This window comes from Carcharodon carcharias, chromosome 12 (genome assembly GCF_017639515.1).
Source record: "Carcharodon carcharias isolate sCarCar2 chromosome 12, sCarCar2.pri, whole genome shotgun sequence".
In the NCBI taxonomy this organism is placed as follows: Eukaryota; Metazoa; Chordata; class Chondrichthyes; order Lamniformes; family Lamnidae; genus Carcharodon; species Carcharodon carcharias.
Window position 1 is genome coordinate 15,161,714 of NC_054478.1, and position 11,362 is coordinate 15,173,075.

Genomic DNA, 11,362 nt, shown 5'->3' on the forward strand with positions numbered 1-11,362 from the left:
TGGAGAGTTGGTGCAGACAAGATGGGTCTCCTTTTGTGCTGTTAAAATTCTGCGATTCTGTGAAAAAATTCTGTGATCCATTACAACTTGCTTACATATCCATAACTATTCCTGATCTCTAATTCCCCAAATCCCTATCCTCACACACAAGCTCCATATGGTTTCATCACACACTCCTTCCGATAGTGACCACATACACTGCAGCCTAACACATGTAGTTTTATCATTGCAGACCCCGGGGGCAATATCCAGCTTAATCACATCTCCCCACTAACTTTGGAGGAACTGAAAGACGAGGAAGAGCCATCTTCTCATTACCCCTCCCATAACCCCCATGGAGAAAGAGAAATTCCCCCTCCGACCCCGCCTTGATCTCCTACGTGCTTCACCTCCAACCTCTGATCCACCTGATCTCCCCTCCTCTGGCCCCCTGACCACCCCCCGTCCTATCTCTACACCCCAACCTCCAAACCCCACCCAGCTCTGACCACCTCCACCTCCAACCTGCCCCTACCTCCTACACGCCCACCTCCCCCACCTCTCCAAGGCCCCCCACCACCCCCATCTTTGACTGCCCCCTGACCTCTGACCACCCCCCCTGACCTCCAACCCTTCCTCAACCTCAAATCCTATCCACTTACCTTCTCCCTGGCTGTCAAGGACCTTTAAATTTCAATGGGCCTTTATCTGGTGTTACCCCACCTCTGTAACTAGAGTCATGTAGACTGAAGAGAAATGTCCATTCCTTATTCCCTGGGCCCCTAGAGGTACATTTCATTGTGAACAAATGACACATCCTTGTAGATACAGAGAAATTGCACAATGTTACATTCTCTTATCAATAATACAACCTATTGTAAACTTCACATTAACACATTTTAACCCAAGTCCCATGGATACTAAAGCCATTAAGAACAAATGCTAATAACACTTCCTATCATAATGCCAAAAAGGAAAGGTTTTCTTCCAATACAGATGTTCTGCCCTACAGATATGGTTAATCAATTAAACCAATACATGGTTTTGTTTAAAGACAAGACGTCATCCTAAATTCAAGCTACCTTTTAGCCATTTCTTCAAAGCTGACAAAGAGGCTTTTAATTGCACATAGTACAATTAAGACAACATACAGCTACTTGAACCCAGATCTTAAGACACCTTTAACATAATAAAATCCATCAACACCAGGTCCTTGCAAAAAGCTGCCTTAAATGTAAAGCATTCCACTAGCAAAATTTCAACAGAATTTTTAAGAAAAGTTTAAAATAAAATCCATAGATGTTACTTCAGACCAACATAGAATCCTAAAAATTAGGCATGAGACTTGGAATTCAGCCGTGACAGTGATCTGGCTAAACATGAGGACCAAAGTATTTTCAGATAATAAGTCTTAACAAAATCCTAACACTTGTCAATTTTATTGGCTAAATGTGAAAACATCAAAAAGCACTTCCATAATGAAAAATATCGACCTGAAACATTGGGCAGGATTTCCGGGTTGTTGGGTGAGTGCGGTAGGCAGGTCCGGGAGCAGCCAGGAAATGGGCCGCCAATTAATGACCAGCCAGTGTGAAATGACTCAGCACTGCGGGATGGAGCTGGAGGAGAGCGAGTGCTGAAGTCTGTGCGGGCACGGGGGAGCATGCAATGAAAGCTCCCTGAAGGCAGAGAGCTGCCTCAGGGAGCTGAAGAATTTAAAACCAAATAATAAGTATGCAAAAATGCAGAAAAAAATGTCCACACATCAGACTCACTCACCTAAACATGCAGAAATATCTCCACCAGAGAGTGATGAGCCTGTGGAATTCGTTACCAAAGAAAGTAGTTGAGACCAAAACATTTATGCTTTCAAGAAGGAGTTAGATATAGCTCTTGAGGTGAAAGGGATCAAAGGGTATAGGGAGAAAGCGGGAGCAGGCTATTGAGTTGGATGATCCAGTTGGATGAGGTTTCCTCAAAAATCCAAAGGCCACCTGGCCGATTCGCCTACCTGCCAACTATAACATTGGGCGGGCAGCAAAAAATCACTGCTAACTGAAACTTTAATGGCCTTAATAGGCTTCTTAATTGTTGGCAGACACGCTGCTGACTCTCTTGCTCACCTGCCGACCAAAATATTGTGCGAGCGTGCAATGGCGTCAGGAACCAATGTCATCGCATGTTATTTTGAGCCTGATCAGGATGAGCATGCATCTGCCTACGGGACTTAAAATTTTGCCCATTAATTTTGTGTCTATTTCCATGGATGCTGTGTGCCTTCTGAGTATTTGCCGCATTTTCTATTTTTATTAGATTTTCAACGTCCATCGTAATTTGGTTTTGTATAAGAATGTAAGAAATAAGAGCCACACGTCCCTTTGAGCCAGTTCCACCATTCAATAAGATCATGGTTGATCTCTTATCTCAACTCCACTTTTTCACCCATTCCCATATCCCTGATTCTCTGAGTGCCCAAAAATCTATCAATCTCTTCCTTGAGTATAGTCAATAACTGAGCATCCACAACCCTCTGAGCAAATAAAGTTTTCCACATCTCACTCCCAACCTTTATCCTGAGATTATAACCCCTAGTTCTAGGCTATCCAGCCAAAGGAAACAGTCTCTCAGCATAAATCCTTTCAAACTCTATAAGAATTTTCTATGTTTCAATGAATATTATATGTTTCAACTCATGTTACACAAGGCCCAGATAAAAAGATTTCAACTGGATTGGGAATATCCAGTTTCTGTTGCACATGGGGGTGAGGTTAACATTCATTGCGGTGCAAAAAAAAAGGGTGAGAGTGAATCAACAACCCGTTTTACACCTCATCCAATTTCTTTTTCCATTGACTTAAATGTTGTATGGGAGGAAGGTTTTGTGTCACTGAGAAAGAATAAAGTGTGTACCCAGGTAAGGGGCAATGCTGGTGAGGAGCACTGAAGCTGATCTTGGACACTAGGGTTGAATTCAGTGCTACACCTAGAGCATGATGGGCCTAACCTTCTTCAGAGTGTCACTCAGCATCAGATTGCCGCTCCGGGCCAAAGTTCTAACCTTAATTTTCTTTCAATTCTATCTCACCCAACATTCGGACTCAGGCCGGGTGAGGTCCAGGCAGTATAGCATGCCCCCGGGGCTTAGTATTGAAGTGCAGCAGAGTTAAAAGGAAGGAGATCATGCCCCCCTTTTTATGGTGATAGCTGCTGTAAACAAGGTAAGTTAAAGGCCCATTGAAATTTAAAGGTCCTTGACAGCCAGGGAGAAGGTAAGTGGATAGGATTTGAGGTTGAGGAAGGGTTGGAGGTCAGGGGGGGTGGTCAGAGGTCAGGGGGCAGTCAAAGATGGGGGTGGTGGGGGGCCTTGGAGAGGTGGGGGAGGTGGGCGTGTAGGAGGTAGGGGCAGGTTGGAGGTGGAGGTGGTCAGAGCTGGGTGGGGTTTGGAGGTTGGGGTGTAGAGATAGGACGGGGGGTGGTCAGGGGGCCAGAGGAGGGGAGATCAGGTGGATCAGAGGTTGGAGGTGAAGCACGTAGGAGATCAAGGCGGGGTCGGAGGGGGAATTCAGTGGGGTGGGGGGGGGGTGGGAGTTCAGGGATCATGGTGGTCAGAGGGGGAAGGGGTGGGTTTGGAGATCAGGTCGGGTAACAGTAGGGGTGAGAGTCAGGCCTGGTGGGGGTGGTTGGATGAGTCCCTGTGAGGCTGGGGAATCCCGCGGGTTGGGGATTTCCTATCGGGGTTGTAGTGCCTTGGGGATGAGGCAGTCCCTTGGAGGATTGGTCGGGGGGCCCTTGGGTCTGTACAATAGTTACCCAGAAGTTAGAAGTGTATTTAATCCTTCTAATTTTTTCTGTGTACCTATGGATGTAACCCAGTTGGAACCATCCGAAATTTGCAATTTAAATTGTATTTTCGGATGGTTCCTAATGCAGGGCAGTTGCCCAGGGGAAGTTTGCACTTCTGGGCAATTGCTGTGCAAACCTTACCTGGGAACCTCCAAAGGGGATTTCTCCACTTTATCTTTGGGGTTCCCTCCCAATACGATGGTGGGGAGCTCGGAGGTTACCACCCAATAAATCAGCACCTGATCAAAATGCTAGTTACTGGCTGATCTGTGGCCTAACTCCATAAACGTACCCCATATTGCCCCATATCCCTTAATATGTTTTGTTAACAAAAATCTACCAGTTTTAGATTTAAAATTAACAATTGATCTATCATTTGCAGAGATGAGTTCCATACTCCTACCACCATACTAAAGCAAAATACTGCAGATGATGGAAACTAAAATAAAAAAACAGAAAATGCTAAAAATATTCAGCAGGTCTGGCAGCATCTGTGGAGAGAAACAGAGTTAACATTTCAAGTTATTGACCTTTCATCAGAACTTCTGGAGAGAAAGGAAAAGAGTTAACGATTAGGCTGATGACCTGTTCTCATACAAATTGCCTGATGATAAGCTGAAATGCAAATCCATTTCTTATATAGTGGTGTCCTGTTTTCATTTCCTGAGGACAAATGTTGCAATTTTCTGAAAAATATTTTACAACAGCAGAGTATCGGATGGGGTTTCATAGCAACAGAGGAATTTAGATAAGGTAGACAAGGAAAATCTGTACCCATTAGTTGATAGCATTAGGACCAGGGGATACAGATTTAAGGTTTGGCCGAGAGATACACGGAAGATATGAGGAAAAACTTTTTAATGCATTGAGTACCAATGAATGCCTGGGCCACACAGCTCAGGAACTCATGATAACCTGGGTCCAAATGTGGTCAGGAGAGCTGAACTTAAGAGGTGAGGTGGGAGTGACTGCCCCTGACATCAAGGCATCATTTGACTGAATGTGGCATCAAGGAGTTCGAGCAAAACTGAAGACAATGGGAATCAGAGAGAAAACTCTCCACTGGTTGGAGTCACACCTTGCACAGAAGAAGATTCATAACTCCTTGGATACTGAAGCAGTCCGTGTCCATATGCAGCAAAACCTGGACGATATTCAGGCCTGGGCTGACAAGTGGCAAGTAACATTCATGCCACAAAAGTGTCAGGCAATGACCATTTCAAATGGAGAGAATCTAACCATCTCCTCTTGACATTCAATAGCATTACTATCACTGAATTCCCCCACTATCAACATCCTGGGGGTTTCCATTGACCAGAAGCTGAACTGGACCAGCATATAAATACAATGGCAGGTCAGGAGCTGGAAATACTGTGGCAAGTAACTCAACTCCAGACCCCCCAAAGCCATAGGCAAGATGTAAGTCAGGGGTGCAATGGAATATTCTCCACTTGCCTGGATGAGTGCACCTCCATCAGCACTCATGAAGCTTGGCACCATCCACGGCAAAGCAGTTCACTTGATCGGTACCCCATCCACAAATGTTCACTCCCTCTACCACCAACACAAAGTGGCAGCAGTGTGTACCATCTACGAGGTGCACTGGAACAACTCACCAAGGCTCCTTAAAGATCACCTTCCAAACCTGCGACCTCTACCATCTAGAAAGACAAGGGCAGAAGATGCAAGGGAACACCACACCTGCAAGTTCCCTTCCAAGCCACACACCATCCTGACCAGCTACTATATTGCCATTCATTCAATGTCATTGGATCAAAATCCTGGAACCCCCTTCCTAACAGTACTGCGGATGTACCTATAGTGCATGGACTACAACGGTTAAAGAAGGCAGCTCACTACCTTTTCAAGGGCAATTACAGATGGGCAATAAATGCTGGGCTAGCCAATGATGCCCAAATTCAGTGAAAGAGTAAATTTTAAAAAAATGACCTTGAATTCCTTGTCTATGAGGATGTTGAAAGTGGAGATGATCAATGGTTTCAAAAGGAAATTGAATGGAAAGAAATAAACTTGCAGTGCTGCGTGGATAAAGCCAAGGAATGGAGAAGACTGGATTATTCTACAGAGAGCCAGCATATAGGCTGAGTCCTGTGCTACACTGATTCTATGGCCTGGATTTTCACCTTTGGGTCGGGAATCTGGATTTGGGAGAGTTCCCAAAGTTGTGCACCTGCCTCCTACCTGTCAGTGCTGGCTGACATTATTTTCATCCATAGGAAGTGGTTATGACCTGGAGTGGGGCCTGCTGCTGGAGATGAAGACGGGCCGATGCTGAAGTGGCCAAGCTAAAGGCTTGTCTCTGTTCATTGAGAGATTGGCCCTGTTGTGGAGATGAGTGTGGGGACAACCTCACTCTTACTCCCTATCCCCCCAACTCCCTCACCCCAGATATCCCCTCACCCCCACATACCTTCAGACTCCCCCTAACCTCTCCTCACCACCCCACCCCTACCCCTCCAAACAATTTGCCTAATATCCAATATAAACAGAACTCAAAAGCCCTATAATAACATTGGGGAGTCTTTGAAAAGCTCATAAATCTGTCAAGATAAATGAACATAACTGGAATATTCACTTAAAATTATTCTCTTAAAAGCTCATTGATTGGTCAAAACGAACAAGCTCACATTCCCCTTGACATCTGTGTCAAAAGCCCCTGCTAAGAAGATTCCATTAGTGATTTGGAAATGAAGAAAGCATTTATAATTGGATTCTGCTGAAAAACTGTGTCAATAACCCTCCTGAAGCAGAATTCATTAGAGCCTTTGAACACAGTTGGAAGCTCAGGCAGTTGTCAAAGCTTTGAAACTTTCAAACAGATGGCTGAGCTGAACTTCAAAGAAAAAATGAAAACAATGGGGGCATTTTACACAATGAGATCTGGATTTCACTATCGTAAAATGTAGAGTAGCACTGTATTCAGTGGATAATATACCCTAATGCAACTGAAGATTTTTCCACTTTCACAATGCTTTTCTTTCCCTTGTCAGTTTGCCCATTGTCAGAAGTCACAACCTGGTAACCACACTATTTAATGGTCAAGTACCTTTACAAAACACTGCGCAATGATCACTTACTATATTAAAAACAAGATATAATTAAGATGCAGGTTTTCATTATGACATGTGAAGTGAGCAACACCTTTTATACTTACTTTTCAAACAATGGTTTATGCATGGATCATGATACCTCTGTGCTGGTGTGATTCATGTCACCTACCAAAATGGGCCTGACTCCATCAAAATTGAGCAAGTCTAAATGCTCACTTCTGCAATGGTGCCAGCAACATCGGGAGAGCCTCATGTGGACTCCCGAACTGCTTGCTTGCTGCATGCTAATGAAAGTTGCCAATGCTGGGAAAGGGGACAAGAATCCTGGATTTGGGTCTTGCCTGCCATTTTTAAAGCCCACCTGGCACACTTCAGCCCCGAATTGGGATGGGAAAATCCAGCCTATGATTATGACTCCATGACTAGATCCCTCTGCTATTTTTGTTCATCATCTATAAATTGACAACCCTATTCTTCTAGTTGTCCCATCTTGCTTACAATAATTCTCTTTTACTATATTTTGAAAATACTTTTATAGTCCTTTTAGAAGATTTTTGATTTTGTTCCCCTCATATTCTCTTTAGCTTTCTTGTTTAGCCTCTTTTTATTATCTTCCCACATTCTGCTTTTGTTTTTTTCATTAGTAGTCTTGCTATCTTTATAAGCCACCTTTTACAATTTTAATTGGTTTCTAACTTCTTTGCTTACCTATTGCCTCGTAACAACTCTAGCAATATCCGAGTAGTGAACTTAAAGTTTAAAATGCAAACATACTGTGGGGAACCCGTTTTTTGAAAAAAATTGAAGGACATTGAATTTTGGACATTCATCCTCCTGAATTACTTTTTTAAAAGTTTGCAATATTAATTCTGGGCTGTGAATGTGCCATTTTTAAAGAAACCACAGGTCAACAGATAGATGTCCAGCGGGGAACACCTGGAGAGGAAAAGATACTTTGTATATCTCAGTTAACAAAGAACTGCTGTTGCCAGGCTAAAGATTCTTGCTAATTGGTTGAAAACACCTGGCCTGAGAGAAGTACTCTCTGAACATATGATTCTTTGACTCAGTCAGAGGATGTTTGTTGTTGCAAGGCTACAAGGAAAAGACTCTCTCTTTTCCTTGCTCTGCTCCATCTTTGTGTTAAACTTTCCTCAGAAATGTCTCAGCAGGATAACTCATCTGTTCTTTTGAGAATTCGCAAAGTTGTGAAAAGTAAGAGTCATCAAGGACAGCTTCACCAACAAATCAGTCTGAAAAAACTTCCAGATCTATTGTAATCGTAATTCTGTTTGACAAACAGATCACTTCGAATTTTATCCTTTTAAAAGAAACATCCCCACCCTCCAGCCTCTGAAGGGCACTGTGTTTGTTTTGTATTTGTTTGAGTGTATAGGGGTTCGAATATCTGCCTTTTTTGAAAAGTGGAAAATAGTTACACTCCTAAACTACAACTTGTTTGTTAACCAGTTTCTTAGCTTGTTTTTAAAAAGGAGTTTGTTTTATAATAAATCAATTATTTCTTTGTGTTCACTGAAAGAAGCCTGGTTACAGATTTCTTTTATGTTTGGAACAAGTGCTAAAGGTAAACAATTGGCCAGTTTTGTGGGTGAATTAAACACTTAAACTATTGTTATGACCTGTGTAGAAGTGGTGCTAGAATTAACTGCGCGCTCCTCCCATCAGAGTCTTTGGCATGCGATTTGAAGCGTGGACAATGAGTGAATAGATGCAGATTAATAATAATTGTTCAAGGAGTTAAAAAAAAGACATCAGGTTTCTGATTCTTTGATAACTGACATGACTTTGGAAGTTGCTATGACTTTTTTAAAGATGGAAGATTTATCCCTGACTGGTTTGCTAAAAGTACCCAAGGCTAAGCTAAGGTAATTGGGCAGATAAATTGAAGTTAGAGTTAACTGAAGAGGCAAGGAAATTAGACATAGTTGAGGTAATAGCACAACATTTGAAATTGAAAGGGGTACAAGAGAAACCACCTTCTCCAAGGGGTGAGTTAATTGAATTAGCTAGGATTTGGTCGCATATGAAGCAGCTTGAACACAAAAAAGAAATAGATAAACTTAAACTTGAACAGGAAAGAGCAGAAAGAGAAAGAGCATTTAAGCAGCTAGAACTGGAATTTCAGGCAAGAAAGAAGGAACGCGAAAGAGAATAGCAGCTAAAAAGGCTGAAATTTAAAACTAAATGCTGGTGAACATTTTGAGGATGGAAGAACTTATCCCAACCCAGAGTCCAGAGGGGAGATGTTTAAATTTGTATATGCCCTTACAAAGTTTGAGGAAAGGGATGTAGAGGCATTCTTCATTTCATTTGAGAAGGTAGCTAAGCAAATGAAGTGGCCAAGAGGGAATGGCACATTGCTCCTGCAAAGTAGGTTAGTGGGTAGAGCTCATGAGGTTTATGCATCACTTATGGAAGAGGTGTCGATGGATTATGATGCAGTAAAGAAGGTTATTCTTAGTGCACATGAGTTGGTCCCTGAGGCATACAGGCAAAAGTTTTGAAACATAAGGAAACAGCCTGGGCATACCCACGTTGAATTTTAAAGGATAAAGCAAACTAACTTTGATCATTGGATATGGGCACTAAAGGTAGGGGCCATGTATGAGACCCTTAGGGAAATAACTCTCCTGAAGGAGTTTAAAAATTTACTCCCTCCAGTAGTAAGAACTCATGTAGAGAACCAGAAGGTTTCAACAGCTAGACAGGCAGCGGAGATGGCTGATGATTACGAGCTTACCCATATATCCAAACCTTTTTTCCATCATTTTTGTATCATCAACAAATTTGGATACAGTACACTCTGCCCTCGCCTCCAAGTCATTAATATAGATAGTAAATAATTGAGGCCCTAGGACTGATCCTGGTGGCACTCCACTAGTTATGTCTTTCCAACCTGAAAAAGGCCCATTAATCCTGACTTTCTGTCTTCTGTGTGTTAACCAATCCTCAATCCATGCTAATATAAAAGTAAAATACTGCGGATGCTGGAAATCTGAAACAAAAACAAAAATTGCTGGGAAAACTCAGCAGGTCCAACAGCATCTGTGGAGAGAAAGACAGAGTTAAGATTTCAAGTCCATATACTCTTCTTCAGAAGAAAAAGACTCTTATGAAGAAGAGTCATATGGACTCGAAATGTTAACTCTGTCTTTCACTCAATCCATGTTAATACATTACCCCAAATATTGTGAGCTCATATCTTGTGCAATAACCTTTTATTTGGCACCTTACTAAATGCCTTCTGGAAATCCAAATGTACTACATCTACCATTCCCCTTTATCAAGAGTGCTTGTTATATCCTCAAAGAACTCTAGTAAATTTGTCAAACATGATTTCCCTTTTACAAAATCATGTTGACTCTGCTATATTGCATTAATATTTTCTAAATGTCCTGTATTTCTTCCTTAATAATAGATTCTACAGCATCTTCCCAACGACAGTTGTTAGGCTGACTGTCCTTTAGCTTCCTGCTTTTTGTCTCCCTCCCTTCTTGAACAGGGCATCACATTAGCATTTCTCCAATCTGCTGGGAATTAGCATTTCTCCGATCCTGGAATCCAGTGACTTCTGAAATATTTCGATCGATGCCTCCACTATCGCTGCAGCCACTTCCTTTAAAAGTCTTGGATGCAGGCCATCAGGTTTTGGTGACTCATCTGCCTTTAGTCCCATTATAGAACCCCCAACCAGAGGAAATATCATCCCTGCATCCAGACTGTCCATCGCTGTCAGAATTTTATATGTTTCAGTGAAATCTCCTTTCATTCTTCTAAGCTCCAGTGAATACAGGCCTAGCTGGCCTAATCACTCCTCATACGACAATCCTGCCATCCCAGGAATCCATCTGGTGAACCTTCGCTGCACTCCCTCTATGACAAGTATATCCTTTCTTAGGTAAGGAGACCGAAACTGCACACAATAGTCCAGGTGTGGTGTCACCAAGGCCCTGAACAGCTGCAGCAAGACATCCTTGCTCCTGTTCTCAAGACTTCTCACAATGAAGACCAACATACCATTTGCCTTCTTAACTGCTTGCTGCACCTGCACGCTTGCTTTCAATGATTGGTGGACAAGAACACCCAGGTTCCTTTGTAAATCAATATTTCCCAATTTATCACCATTTAAATAACACTCTGTGTCATGAAAATATAACAATTATCATAATATTATTGTAATACATTGTAAAGGTAGGTTCCTAGTGGGGTTTGGATTAGTGCCTATGTGTGAGGTTGTGTGCATGGGGGTTTTAATTAAATAGCATACAGGTAGTCTGGTGCTTTTGAGGTATCAAAAGAAAAGCTAGGTTTGAAATGTTAAATACATAAATGTGGCTGAAGTTTTAGAATGTGAGGTGTGAAGAACATTTGCATTTTTAGATAAACCAGAGTACTGAAGTGAATGAATGGAAGAGAATGCAGCTGAGATGTTTAGCTCAAGGCAGTTG